The sequence below is a fragment of the Copadichromis virginalis genome, linkage group LG3 (assembly GCF_057382275.1).
Source record: "Copadichromis virginalis isolate Kocher_CV1m ecotype Utaka linkage group LG3, C_Virginalis_male_GT1.1, whole genome shotgun sequence".
Lineage (NCBI taxonomy): Eukaryota > Metazoa > Chordata > Actinopteri > Cichliformes > Cichlidae > Copadichromis > Copadichromis virginalis.
In genome coordinates, this window is record NC_140620.1 from 59030146 (window position 1) to 59044732 (window position 14587).

Consider the following 14587-nt stretch of genomic DNA (forward strand, 5'->3'; position numbering starts at 1 on the left):
GGTGAGGCGACTTACACCACACCAGGGCCTGTGGCTGCTGGCTGATGCCACCTACACCACACCAGGGCCTGAGTGACCGGCTGGGGCCACTTACACCACATCAGGGCCTGTGGCTGCTGGCTGAGGCCAGTTACACCACACCAGAGCCTGTGGCTGCTGGCTGAAGCCACTTACACCACACCAGGGCCTTAGTTGCTATTGAGGCCACTTACACCACACCAGGGCCTGTGGCTGCTGGCTGAGGCCACCTACACCACACCAGGGCCTGTGGCTGCTGGCTGAGGCCACTTACACCACACCAGGGCCTGTGGCTGCTGGCTGAAGCCACTTACACCACACCAGGGCCTTAGTTGCTATTGAGGCCACTTACACCACACCAGGGCCTGTGGCTGCTGGCTGAGGCCACCTACACCACACCAGGGCCCTTTTGCTGCTGGCTGAGGCCACTTACACCACACCAGTGCCTGTGGCTTCTGGCTGAGGCCACTTACACCACACCAGGGCCTGTGGCTGCTGGCTGAGGCCACCTACACCACACCAGGGCCTGTGGCTGCTGGCTGAGGCGACTTACACCACACCAGGGCCCTTTTGCTGCTGGCTGAGGCCACTTACACCACACCAGTGCCTGTGGCTTCTGGCTGAGGCGACTTACACCACACCAGGGCCTGTGGCTGCTGGCTGATGCCACCTACACCACACCAGGGCCTGAGTGACCGGCTGGGGCCACTTACACCACATCAGGGCCTGTGGCTGCTGGCTGAGGCCAGTTACACCACACCAGAGCCTGTGGCTGCTGGCTGAAGCCACTTACACCACACCAGGGCCTTAGTTGCTATTGAGGCCACTTACACCACACCAGGGCCTGTGGCTGCTGGCTGAGGCCACCTACACCACACCAGGGCCTTAGTTGCTATTGAGGCCAATTACACCACACCAGGGTCTGTGGCTCTTGCTCAGGCCACTTACACCACACCAGGGCCTGTGGCACTGGCTGAGGCCACTTACACCACACCAGGGCCTGTGGCTGATGGCTTAGGCCACCTACACCACACCAGGGCCTTAGTTGCTATTGAGGCCAATTACACCACACAAGGGCCTGTGGCTGCTGGCTGAGGCCACCTACACCACACCAGGGCCTGTGGCTGCTGGCTGAGGCCACTTACACCACACCAGTGCCTGTGGCTTCTGGCTGAGGCGACTTACACCACACCAGGGCCTGTGGCTGCTGGCTGAGGCCACTTACACCACACCAAGGCCTGTGGCTCTTGCTCAGGCCACTCACATCACACCAGGCCCTGCGCTTCTGGCCGAGGCCATCTTCACCAAACCAGGCCCTGTGCTCCTTGCTGTGGCCATGTACAACACACCAGGCCCTGTGCTGGTTCCTGAGGCCATCTTCAACAATCCAGGGCCTGTGCTGTTGGATAAATGCCAAACTGAGCCTTTGGGTTAGGGTATTATGCAAACATGCAGGTATGGTTATAGCATTGTCTTCGTAACTTCAGGTACTTGCCACCTAATCACTTGAATCCATAAATTGAGACATTGTGCTGGAGCCAACAGCTTACGGCCATACCACCCTGAGCACGCCCGACCTCGTCTGATCTCGGAAGCTAAGCAGGGCTGGGCTTGGTTAGTACTTGGATGGGAGACTGCCTGGGAATACCTGGTGCTGTAAGCCTTTGATTTTCATGTCATTGAACCGCTTTTGATCCAGAGAAGGGGTGTATTAAAAGACCAAAAGCAGCTGCCCATTAATGAGGGCACATTAACGACACTGCTTTTGGCTCTTTTCCAATGTCTTGTGCTGCTAGCTGATGCAACCTACACCACACAAGGGCCTGAGTGACCGGCTGGGGCCACTTACACCACATCAGGGCCTGTGGCTCTGGCTGAGGCCACTTTCACCACACCAGGGCCTGTGGCTCTGGCTGAGGCCACTTTCACCACACCAGGGCCTGTGGCTGCTGGCTGAGGCCACCTACACCACACCAGGGCATTAGTTGCTATTGAGGCCAATTACACCACACCAGGGTCTGTGGCTCTTGCTCAGGCCACTTACACCACACCAGGGCCTGTGGCTCTTGCTCAGGCCACTTACACCACACCAGGGCCTGTGGCTGCTGGCTGAGGCCACCTACACCACACCAGGGCATTAGTTGCTATTGAGGCCAATTACACCACACCAGGGTCTGTGGCTCTTGCTCAGGCCACTTACACCACACCAGGGCCTGTGGCTCTTGCTCAGGCCACTTACACCACACCAGGGCCTGTGGCACTGGCTGAGGCCACTTACACCACACCAGGGCCTGTGGCTGCTGGCTGAGGCCAATTATACCACACCAGGGTCTGTGGCTCTTGCTCAGGCCACTTACACCACACCAGGGCCTGTGGCACTGGCTGAGGCCACTTACATCACACCAGGGCCTGTGGCTGCTGGCTGAGGCCACTTACACCACACCAGGGCCTGTGGCTGCTGGCTGAGGCCACTTACACCACACCAGGGCCTGTGGCTGCTGGCTGAGGCCACCTACACCACACCAGGGCCTGTGGCTGCTGGCTGAGGCGACTTACACCACACCAGGGCCCTTTTGCTGCTGGCTGAGGCCACTTACACCACACCAGTGCCTGTGGCTTCTGGCTGAGGCGACTTACACCACACCAGGGCCTGTGGCTGCTGGCTGAGGCCACTTACACCACACCAGGGCCTGTGGCTGCTGGCTTAGGCCACCTACACCACACCAGGGCCTTAGTTGCTATTGAGGCCAATTACACCACACCATGGTCTGTGGCTCTTGCTCAGGCCACTTACACCACACCAGGGCCTGTGGCACTGGCTGAGGCCACTTACACCACACCAGGGCCTGTGGCTGCTGGCTGAGGCCACTTACACCACACAAGGGCTTGTGGCTGCTGGCTGAGGCCACCTACACCACACCAGGGCCTGTGGCTCTTGCTCAGGCCACTTACACCACACCAGGGCCTGTGGCTCTTGCTCAGGCCACTTACACCACACCAGGGCCTGTGGCTCTTGCTCAGGCCACTCATATCACACCAGGCCCTGTGCTTCTGGCTGAGGCCATCTTCACCAAACCAGGCCCTGTGCTGCTTGCTGTGGCCATGTACAACACACCAGGCCCTGTGCTGTTTCCTGAGGCCATCTTCAACAATCCAGGGCCTGTGCTGTTGGATAAATGCCAAACTGAGCCTTTGGGTTAGGGTATTATGCAAACATGCAGGTATGGTTATAGGATTGTCTTCGTAACTTCAGGTACTTGCCACCTAATCACTTGAATCCATAAATTGAGACATTGTGCTGGGCCCAGCAGCTTACAGCCATACCACCCTGAGCACGCCCGACCTCGTCTGATCTCGGAAGCTAAGCAGGGCTGGGCTTGGTTAGTACTTGGATGGGAGACTGCCTGGGAATACCTGGTGCTGTAAGCCTTTAATTTTCATGTCATTGAACCGCTTTTGATCCAGAGAAGGGGTGTATTAAAAGACTAAAAGCAGCTGCCCATTAATAAGGGCACATTAATCACATTGCTTTTGGCTCTTTTCCAATGTCTTGTGCTGCTAGCTGATGCCACCTACACCACACCAGGGCCTGAGTGACCGGCTGGGGCCACTTACACCACATCAGGGGCTGTGGCTCTGGCTGAGGCCAGTTACACCACACCAGGGCCTGTGGGTTCTGGCTGTGGCGACTTACACCAAACCAGGGCCTGTGGCTGCTGGCTGAGGCCACTTACACCACACCAGGGCCTTAGTTGCTATTGAGGCCAATTACACCACACCATGGTCTGTGGCTCTTGCTCAGGCCACTTACACCACACCAGGGCCTGTGGCACTGGCTGAGGCCACTTACACCACACCAGGGCCTGTGGCTGCTGGCTGAGGCCACTTACACCACACAAGGGCTTGTGGCTGCTGGCTGAGGCCACCTACACCACACCAGGGCCTGTGGCTGCTGGCTGAGGCCACCTACACCACACCAGGGCCTGTGGCTCTTGCTCAGGCCACTTACACCACACCAGGGCCTGTGGCTCTTGCTCAGGCCACTTACACCACACCAGGGCCTGTGGCTCTTGCTCAGGCCACTCATATCACACCAGGCCCTGTGCTTCTGGCTGAGGCCACTTAGACCACACCAGGGCCTGTGGCTGCTAGCTGATGCCACCTACACCACACCACGGCCTTATTTGCTGGCTGAGGCCACATACACCAAACCAGGGCCTTAGTTGCTATTGAGGCCACTTACACCACACCAGGGCCTGTGGCTGCTGGCTGAGGCCACCTACACCACACCAGGGCCTTAGTTGCTATTGAGGCCAATTACACCACACCAGGGTCTGTGGCTCTTGCTCAGGCCACTTACACCACACCAGGGCCTGTGGCACTGGCTGAGGCCACTTACACCACACCAGGGCCTGTGGCTGCTGGCTTAGGCCACCTACACCACACCAGGGCCTTAGTTGCTATTGAGGCCAATTACACCACACAAGGGCCTGTGGCTGCTGGCTGAGGCCACCTACACCACACCAGGGCCTGTGGCTGCTGGCTGAGGCCACTTACACCACACCAGTGCCTGTGGCTTCTGGCTGAGGCGACTTACACCACACCAGGGCCTGTGGCTGCTGGCTGAGGCCACTTACACCACATCAAGGCCTGTGGCTCTTGCTCAGGCCACTCACATCACACCAGGCCCTGCGCTTCTGGCCGAGGCCATCTTCACCAAACCAGGCCCTGTGCTCCTTGCTGTGGCCATGTACAACACACCAGGCCCTGTGCTGGTTCCTGAGGCCATCTTCAACAATCCAGGGCCTGTGCTGTTGGATAAATGCCAAACTGAGCCTTTGGGTTAGGGTATTATGCAAACATGCAGGTATGGTTATAGCATTGTCTTCGTAACTTCAGGTACTTGCCACCTAATCACTTGAATCCATAAATTGAGACATTGTGCTGGAGCCAACAGCTTACGGCCATACCACCCTGAGCACGCCCGACCTCGTCTGATCTCGGAAGCTAAGCAGGGCTGGGCTTGGTTAGTACTTGGATGGGAGACTGCCTGGGAATACCTGGTGCTGTAAGCCTTTGATTTTCATGTCATTGAACCGCTTTTGATCCAGAGAAGGGGTGTATTAAAAGACCAAAAGCAGCTGCCCATTAATGAGGGCACATTAACGACACTGCTTTTGGCTCTTTTCCAATGTCTTGTGCTGCTAGCTGATGCAACCTACACCACACAAGGGCCTGAGTGACCGGCTGGGGCCACTTACACCACATCAGGGCCTGTGGCTCTGGCTGAGGCCACTTTCACCACACCAGGGCCTGTGGCTCTGGCTGAGGCCACTTTCACCACACCAGGGCCTGTGGCTGCTGGCTGAGGCCACCTACACCACACCAGGGCATTAGTTGCTATTGAGGCCAATTACACCACACCAGGGTCTGTGGCTCTTGCTCAGGCCACTTACACCACACCAGGGCCTGTGGCTCTTGCTCAGGCCACTTACACCACACCAGGGCCTGTGGCTGCTGGCTGAGGCCACCTACACCACACCAGGGCATTAGTTGAAGCGCCTTGAGGCGACTTTTGTTGTGATTTGGCGCTATATAAATAAAATTGAATTGAATTGAATAGTTGCTATTGAGGCCAATTACACCACACCAGGGTCTGTGGCTCTTGCTCAGGCCACTTACACCACACCAGGGCCTGTGGCTCTTGCTCAGGCCACTTACACCACACCAGGGCCTGTGGCACTGGCTGAGGCCACTTACACCACACCAGGGCCTGTGGCTGCTGGCTGAGGCCAATTATACCACACCAGGGTCTGTGGCTCTTGCTCAGGCCACTTACACCACACCAGGGCCTGTGGCACTGGCTGAGGCCACTTACACCACACCAGGGCCTGTGGCTGCTGGCTGAGGCCACTTACACCACACCAGGGCCTGTGGCTGCTGGCTGAGGCCACTTACACCACACCAGGGCCTGTGGCTGCTGGCTGAGGCCACCTACACCACACCAGGGCCTGTGGCTGCTGGCTGAGGCGACTTACACCACACCAGGGCCCTTTTGCTGCTGGCTGAGGCCACTTACACCACACCAGTGCCTGTGGCTTCTGGCTGAGGCGACTTACACCACACCAGGGCCTGTGGCTGCTGGCTGATGCCACCTACACCACACCAGGGCCTGAGTGACCGGCTGGGGCCACTTACACCACATCAGGGCCTGTGGCTGCTGGCTGAGGCCAGTTACACCACACCAGAGCCTGTGGCTGCTGGCTGAAGCCACTTACACCACACCAGGGCCTTAGTTGCTATTGAGGCCACTTACACCACACCAGGGCCTGTGGCTGCTGGCTGAGGCCACCTACACCACACCAGGGCCTGTGGCTGCTGGCTGAGGCCACTTACACCACACCAGGGCCTGTGGCTGCTGGCTGAAGCCACTTACACCACACCAGGGCCTTAGTTGCTATTGAGGCCACTTACACCACACCAGGGCCTGTGGCTGCTGGCTGAGGCCACCTACACCACACCAGGGCCCTTTTGCTGCTGGCTGAGGCCACTTACACCACACCAGTGCCTGTGGCTTCTGGCTGAGGCCACTTACACCACACCAGGGCCTGTGGCTGCTGGCTGAGGCCACTTACAAAACACCAGGGCCTGTGGCTCTTGCTCAGGCCACTCACATCACACCAGGCCCTGCGCTTCTGGCCGAGGCCATCTTCACCAAACCAGGCCCTGTGGTTCTTGCTCAGGCCACTTACACCACACCAGGGCCTTATTTGCTATTGAGGCCACTTACACCACACCAGGGCCTGTGGCACTTGCTCAGGCCACTTACACCACACCAGGGCCTGTGGCACTTGCTCAGGCCACTTACACCACACCAGGGCCTGTGGCTGCTGGCTGAGGCCACTTACACCACACCAGGGCCTGTGGCTCTTGCTCAGGCCACTTACACCACACCAGGGCCTGTGGCTGCTGGCTGAGGCCACTTACACCACACCAGGGCCTGTGGCTGCTGGCTGAGGCCAGTTACACCACACCAGAGCCTGTGGCTGCTGGCTGAAGCCACTTACACCACACCAGGGCCTTAGTTGCTATTGAGGCCACTTACACCACACCAGGGCCTGTGGCTGCTGGCTGAGGCCACCTACACCACACCAGGGCCTTAGTTGCTATTGAGGCCAATTACACCACACCAGGGTCTGTGGCTCTTGCTCAGGCCACTTACACCACACCAGGGCCTGTGGCACTGGCTGAGGCCACTTACACCACACCAGGGCCTTTGGCTGCTGGCTTAGGCCACCTACACCACACCAGGGCCTTAGTTGCTATTGAGGCCAATTACACCACACAAGGGCCTGTGGCTGCTGGCTGAGGCCACCTACACCACACCAGGGCCTGTGGCTGCTGGCTGAGGCCACTTACACCACACCAGGGCCCTTTTGCTGCTGGCTGAGGCCACTTACACCACACCAGTGCCTGTGGCTTCTGGCTGAGGCGACGTACACCACACCAGGGCCTGTGGCTGCTGGCTGAGGCCACTTACACCACACCAGGGCCTGTGGCTGCTGGCTGAGGCCACCTACACCACACCAGGGCATTAGTTGCTATTGAGGCCAATTACACCACACCAGGGTCTGTGGCTCTTGCTCAGGCCACTTACACCACACCAGGGCCTGTGGCTCTTGCTCAGGCCACTTACACCACACCAGGGCCTGTGGCTGCTGGCTGAGGCCACTTACACCACACCAGGGCCTGTGGCTGCTGGCTGAGGCCACCTACACCACACCAGGGCCTGTGGCTGCTGGCTGAGGCCACCTACACCACACCAGGGCCTGTGGCTGCTGGCTGAGGCCACTTACACCACACCAGTGCCTGTGGCTTCTGGCTGAGGCGACTTACACCACACCAGGGCCTGTGGCTGCTGGCTGAGGCCACTTACACCACACCAAGGCCTGTGGCTCTTGCTCAGGCCACTCACATCACACCAGGCCCTGCGCTTCTGGCCGAGGCCATCTTCACCAAACCAGGCCCTGTGCTCCTTGCTGTGGCCATGTACAACACACCAGGCCCTGTGCTGGTTCCTGAGGCCATCTTCAACAATCCAGGGCCTGTGCTGTTGGATAAATGCCAAACTGAGCCTTTGGGTTAGGGTATTATGCAAACATGCAGGTATGGTTATAGCATTGTCTTCGTAACTTCAGGTACTTGCCACCTAATCACTTGAATCCATAAATTGAGACATTGTGCTGAAGCCAGCAGCTTACGGCCATACCACCCTGAGCACGCCCGACCTCGTCTGATCTCGGAAGCTAAGCATGGCTGGGCTTGGTTAGTACTTGGATGGGAGACTCCCTGGGAATACCTGGTGCTGTAACCCTTTGATTTTCATGTCATTGAACCGCTTTTGATCCAGAGAAGGGGTGTATTAAAAGACCAAAAGCAGCTACCCATTAATGAGGGCACATTAACGACACTGCTTTTGGCTCTTTTCCAATGTCTTGTGCTGCTAGCTGATGCAACCTACACCACACAAGGGCCTGAGTGACCGGCTGGGGCTACTTACACCACATCAGGGCCTGTGGCTCTGGCTGAGGCCACTTTCACCACACCAGGGCCTGTGGCTGCTGGCTGAGGCCACCTACACCACACCAGGGCATTAGTTGCTATTGAGGCCAATTACACCACACCAGGGTCTGTGGCTCTTGCTCAGGCCACTTACACCACACCAGGGCCTGTGGCTCTTGCTCAGGCCACTTACACCACACCAGGGCCTGTGGCTGCTGGCTGAGGCCACCTACACCACACCAGGGCATTAGTTGCTATTGAGGCCAATTACACCACACCAGGGTCTGTGGCTCTTGCTCAGGCCACTTACACCACACCAGGGCCTGTGGCTCTTGCTCAGGCCACTTACACCACACCAGGGCCTGTGGCACTGGCTGAGGCCACTTACACCACACCAGGGCCTGTGGCTGCTGGCTGAGGCCACTTACACCACACCAGGGCCTGTGGCTGCTGGCTGAGGCTACTTACACCACACCAGGGCCTGTGGCTGGTGGCTGAGGCCACCTACACCACACCAGGGCCTGTGGCTGCTGGCTGAGGCGACTTATACCACACCAGGGCCCTTTTGCTGCTGGCTGAGGCCACTTACACCACACCAGTGCCTGTGGCTTCTGTCTGAGGCGACTTACACCACACCAGGGCCTGTGGCTGCTGGCTGAGGCCAATTATACCACACCAGGGTCTGTGGCTCTTGCTCAGGCCACTTACACCATACCAGGGCCTGTGGCACTGGCTGAGGCCACTTACACCACACCAGGGCCTGTGGCTGCTGGCTGAGGCCACTTACACCACACCAGGGCCTGTGGCTGCTGGCTGAGGCCACTTACACCACACCAGGGCCTGTGGCTGCTGGCTGAGGCCACCTACACCACACCAGGGCCTGTGGCTGGTGGCTGAGGCGACTTACACCACACCAGGGCCCTTTTGCTGCTGGCTGAGGCCACTTACACCACACCAGTGCCTGTGGCTTCTGGCTGAGGCGACTTACACCACACCAGGGCCTGTGGCTGCTGGCTGATGCCACCTACACCACACCAGGGCCTGAGTGACCGGCTGGGGCCACTTACACCACATCAGGGCCTGTGGCTGCTGGCTGAGGCCAGTTACACCACACCAGAGCCTGTGGCTGCTGGCTGAAGCCACTTACACCACACCAGGGCCTTAGTTGCTATTGAGGCCACTTACACCACACCAGGGCCTGTGGCTGCTGGCTGAGGCCACCTACACCACACCAGGGCCTGTGGCTGCTGGCTGAGGCCACTTACACCACACCAGGGCCTGTGGCTGCTGGCTGAAGCCACTTACACCACACCAGGGCCTTAGTTGCTATTGAGGCCACTTACACCACACCAGGGCCTGTGGCTGCTGGCTGAGGCCACCTACACCACACCAGGGCCCTTTTGCTGCTGGCTGAGGCCACTTACACCACACCAGTGCCTGTGGCTTCTGGCTGAGGCCACTTACACCACACCAGGGCCTGTGGCTGCTGGCTGAGGCCACTTACACCACACCAGGGCCTGTGGCTCTTGCTCAGGCCACTCACATCACACCAGGCCCTGCGCTTCTGGCCGAGGCCATCTTCACCAAACCAGGCCCTGTGGTTCTTGCTCAGGCCACTTACACCACACCAGGGCCTTATTTGCTATTGAGGCCACTTACACCACACCAGGGCCTGTGGCACTTGCTCAGGCCACTTACACCACACCAGGGCCTGTGGCACTTGCTCAGGCCACTTACACCACACCAGGGCCTGTGGCTGCTGGCTGAGGCCACTTACACCACACCAGGGCCTGTGGCTCTTGCTCAGGCCACTTACACCACACCAGGGCCTGTGGCTGCTGGCTGAGGCCACTTACACCACACCAGGGCCTGTGGCTGCTGGCTGAGGCCACCTACACCACACCAGGGCCTGTGGCTGCTGGCTGAGGCCACCTACACCACACCAGGGCCTGTGGCTGCTGGCTGAGGCGACTTACACCACACCAGGGCCCTTTTGCTGCTGGCTGAGGCCACTTACACCACACCAGTGCCTGTGGCTTCTGGTGAGGCGACTTACACCACACCAGGGCCTGTGGCTGCTGGCTGATGCCACCTACACCACACCAGGGCCTGAGTGACCGGCTGGGGCCACTTACACCACATCAGGGCCTGTGGCTGCTGGCTGAGGCCAGTTACACCACACCAGAGCCTGTGGCTGCTGGCTGAAGCCACTTACACCACACCAGGGCCTTAGTTGCTATTGAGGCCACTTACACCACACCAGGGCCTGTGGCTGCTGGCTGAGGCCACCTACACCACACCAGGGCCTGTGGCTGCTGGCTGAGGCCACTTACACCACACCAGGGCCTGTGGCTGCTGGCTGAAGCCACTTACACCACACCAGGGCCTTAGTTGCTATTGAGGCCACTTACACCACACCAGGGCCTGTGGCTGCTGGCTGAGGCCACCTACACCACACCAGGGCCCTTTTGCTGCTGGCTGAGGCCACTTACACCACACCAGTGCCTGTGGCTTCTGGCTGAGGCCACTTACACCACACCAGGGCCTGTGGCTGCTGGCTGAGGCCACCTACACCACACCAGGGCCTGTGGCTGCTGGCTGAGGCGACTTACACCACACCAGGGCCCTTTTGCTGCTGGCTGAGGCCACTTACACCACACCAGTGCCTGTGGCTTCTGGCTGAGGCGACTTACACCACACCAGGGCCTGTGGCTGCTGGCTGATGCCACCTACACCACACCAGGGCCTGAGTGACCGGCTGGGGCCACTTACACCACATCAGGGCCTGTGGCTGCTGGCTGAGGCCAGTTACACCACACCAGAGCCTGTGGCTGCTGGCTGAAGCCACTTACACCACACCAGGGCCTTAGTTGCTATTGAGGCCACTTACACCACACCAGGGCCTGTGGCTGCTGGCTGAGGCCACCTACACCACACCAGGGCCTTAGTTGCTATTGAGGCCAATTACACCACACCAGGGTCTGTGGCTCTTGCTCAGGCCACTTACACCACACCAGGGCCTGTGGCACTGGCTGAGGCCACTTACACCACACCAGGGCCTGTGGCTGATGGCTTAGGCCACCTACACCACACCAGGGCCTTAGTTGCTATTGAGGCCAATTACACCACACAAGGGCCTGTGGCTGCTGGCTGAGGCCACCTACACCACACCAGGGCCTGTGGCTGCTGGCTGAGGCCACTTACACCACACCAGTGCCTGTGGCTTCTGGCTGAGGCGACTTACACCACACCAGGGCCTGTGGCTGCTGGCTGAGGCCACTTACACCACACCAAGGCCTGTGGCTCTTGCTCAGGCCACTCACATCACACCAGGCCCTGCGCTTCTGGCCGAGGCCATCTTCACCAAACCAGGCCCTGTGCTCCTTGCTGTGGCCATGTACAACACACCAGGCCCTGTGCTGGTTCCTGAGGCCATCTTCAACAATCCAGGGCCTGTGCTGTTGGATAAATGCCAAACTGAGCCTTTGGGTTAGGGTATTATGCAAACATGCAGGTATGGTTATAGCATTGTCTTCGTAACTTCAGGTACTTGCCACCTAATCACTTGAATCCATAAATTGAGACATTGTGCTGGAGCCAACAGCTTACGGCCATACCACCCTGAGCACGCCCGACCTCGTCTGATCTCGGAAGCTAAGCAGGGCTGGGCTTGGTTAGTACTTGGATGGGAGACTGCCTGGGAATACCTGGTGCTGTAAGCCTTTGATTTTCATGTCATTGAACCGCTTTTGATCCAGAGAAGGGGTGTATTAAAAGACCAAAAGCAGCTGCCCATTAATGAGGGCACATTAACGACACTGCTTTTGGCTCTTTTCCAATGTCTTGTGCTGCTAGCTGATGCAACCTACACCACACAAGGGCCTGAGTGACCGGCTGGGGCCACTTACACCACATCAGGGCCTGTGGCTCTGGCTGAGGCCACTTTCACCACACCAGGGCCTGTGGCTCTGGCTGAGGCCACTTTCACCACACCAGGGCCTGTGGCTGCTGGCTGAGGCCACCTACACCACACCAGGGCATTAGTTGCTATTGAGGCCAATTACACCACACCAGGGTCTGTGGCTCTTGCTCAGGCCACTTACACCACACCAGGGCCTGTGGCTCTTGCTCAGGCCACTTACACCACACCAGGGCCTGTGGCTGCTGGCTGAGGCCACCTACACCACACCAGGGCATTAGTTGCTATTGAGGCCAATTACACCACACCAGGGTCTGTGGCTCTTGCTCAGGCCACTTACACCACACCAGGGCCTGTGGCTCTTGCTCAGGCCACTTACACCACACCAGGGCCTGTGGCACTGGCTGAGGCCACTTACACCACACCAGGGCCTGTGGCTGCTGGCTGAGGCCAATTATACCACACCAGGGTCTGTGGCTCTTGCTCAGGCCACTTACACCACACCAGGGCCTGTGGCACTGGCTGAGGCCACTAACATCACACCAGGGCCTGTGGCTGCTGGCTGAGGCCACTTACACCACACCAGGGCCTGTGGCTGCTGGCTGAGGCCACTTACACCACACCAGGGCCTGTGGCTGCTGGCTGAGGCCACCTACACCACACCAGGGCCTGTGGCTGCTGGCTGAGGCGACTTACACCACACCAGGGCCCTTTTGCTGCTGGCTGAGGCCACTTACACCACACCAGTGCCTGTGGCTTCTGGCTGAGGCGACTTACACCACACCAGGGCCTGTGGCTGCTGGCTGATGCCACCTACACCACACCAGGGCCTGAGTGACCGGCTGGGGCCACTTACACCACATCAGGGCCTGTGGCTGCTGGCTGAGGCCAGTTACACCACACCAGAGCCTGTGGCTGCTGGCTGAAGCCACTTACACCACACCAGGGCCTTAGTTGCTATTGAGGCCACTTACACCACACCAGGGCCTGTGGCTGCTGGCTGAGGCCACCTACACCACACCAGGGCCTGTGGCTGCTGGCTGAGGCCACTTACACCACACCAGGGCCTGTGGCTGCTGGCTGAAGCCACTTACACCACACCAGGGCCTTAGTTGCTATTGAGGCCACTTACACCACACCAGGGCCTGTGGCTGCTGGCTGAGGCCACCTACACCACACCAGGGCCCTTTTGCTGCTGGCTGAGGCCACTTACACCACACCAGTGCCTGTGGCTTCTGGCTGAGGCCACTTACACCACACCAGGGCCTGTGGCTGCTGGCTGAGGCCACTTACAAAACACCAGGGCCTGTGGCTCTTGCTCAGGCCACTCACATCACACCAGGCCCTGCGCTTATGGCCGAGGCCATCTTCACCAAACCAGGCCCTGTGGTTCTTGCTCAGGCCACTTACACCACACCAGGGCCTTATTTGCTATTGAGGCCACTTACACCACACCAGGGCCTGTGGCACTTGCTCAGGCCACTTACACCACACCAGGGCCTGTGGCACTTGCTCAGGCCACTTACACCACACCAGGGCCTGTGGCTGCTGGCTGAGGCCACTTACACCACACCAGGGCCTGTGGCTCTTGCTCAGGCCACTTACACCACACCAGGGCCTGTGGCTGCTGGCTGAGGCCACTTACACCACACCAGGGCCTGTGGCTGCTGGCTGAGGCCACCTACACCACACCAGGGCCTGTGGCTGCTGGCTGAGGCCACCTACACCACACCAGGGCCTGTGGCTGCTGGCTGAGGCCACTTAGACCACACCAGTGCCTGTGGCTTCTGGCTGAGGCGACTTACACCACACCAGGGCCTGTGGCTGCTGGCTGAGGCCACTTACACCACACCAGGGCCTGTGGCTGCTGGCTGAGGCCACTTACACCACACCAGGGCCTGTGGCTGCTGGCTGAAGCCACTTACACCACACCAGGGCCTTAGTTGCTATTGAGGCCACTTACACCACACCAGGGCCTGTGGCTGCTGGCTGAGGCCACCTACACCACACCAGGGCCCTTTTGCTGCTGGCTGAGGCCACTTACACCACACCAGTGCCTGTGGCTTCTGGCTGAGGCCACTTACACCA

At 59.3% G+C, this 14587-nt stretch overlaps 4 non-coding genes and 1 pseudogene across 4 annotated transcripts; all 5 read left to right on the forward strand.

Annotated features, from left to right (window-relative positions):
* The first annotated feature begins 1562 nt into the window (after positions 1-1562).
* LOC146716154 (5S ribosomal RNA) lies at positions 1563-1681 on the forward strand. Its single transcript, XR_014919695.1, has one exon. It is a non-coding gene; the product is annotated as a 5S ribosomal RNA (ribosomal RNA).
* A 1647-nt stretch (positions 1682-3328) lies between these two features.
* LOC146716155 (5S ribosomal RNA) lies at positions 3329-3447 on the forward strand. Its single transcript, XR_014919820.1, has one exon. It is a non-coding gene; the product is annotated as a 5S ribosomal RNA (ribosomal RNA).
* A 1527-nt stretch (positions 3448-4974) lies between these two features.
* On the forward strand, positions 4975-5093 carry LOC146716156 (5S ribosomal RNA). The gene has a single exon (XR_014919696.1). It is a non-coding gene; the product is annotated as a 5S ribosomal RNA (ribosomal RNA).
* A 3180-nt stretch (positions 5094-8273) lies between these two features.
* LOC146716157 (5S ribosomal RNA) lies at positions 8274-8392 on the forward strand (annotated as a pseudogene).
* Positions 8393-12183: 3791 nt separating this feature from the next.
* On the forward strand, positions 12184-12302 carry LOC146716158 (5S ribosomal RNA). The gene has a single exon (XR_014919697.1). It is a non-coding gene; the product is annotated as a 5S ribosomal RNA (ribosomal RNA).
* Positions 12303-14587: the final 2285 nt, after the last annotated feature.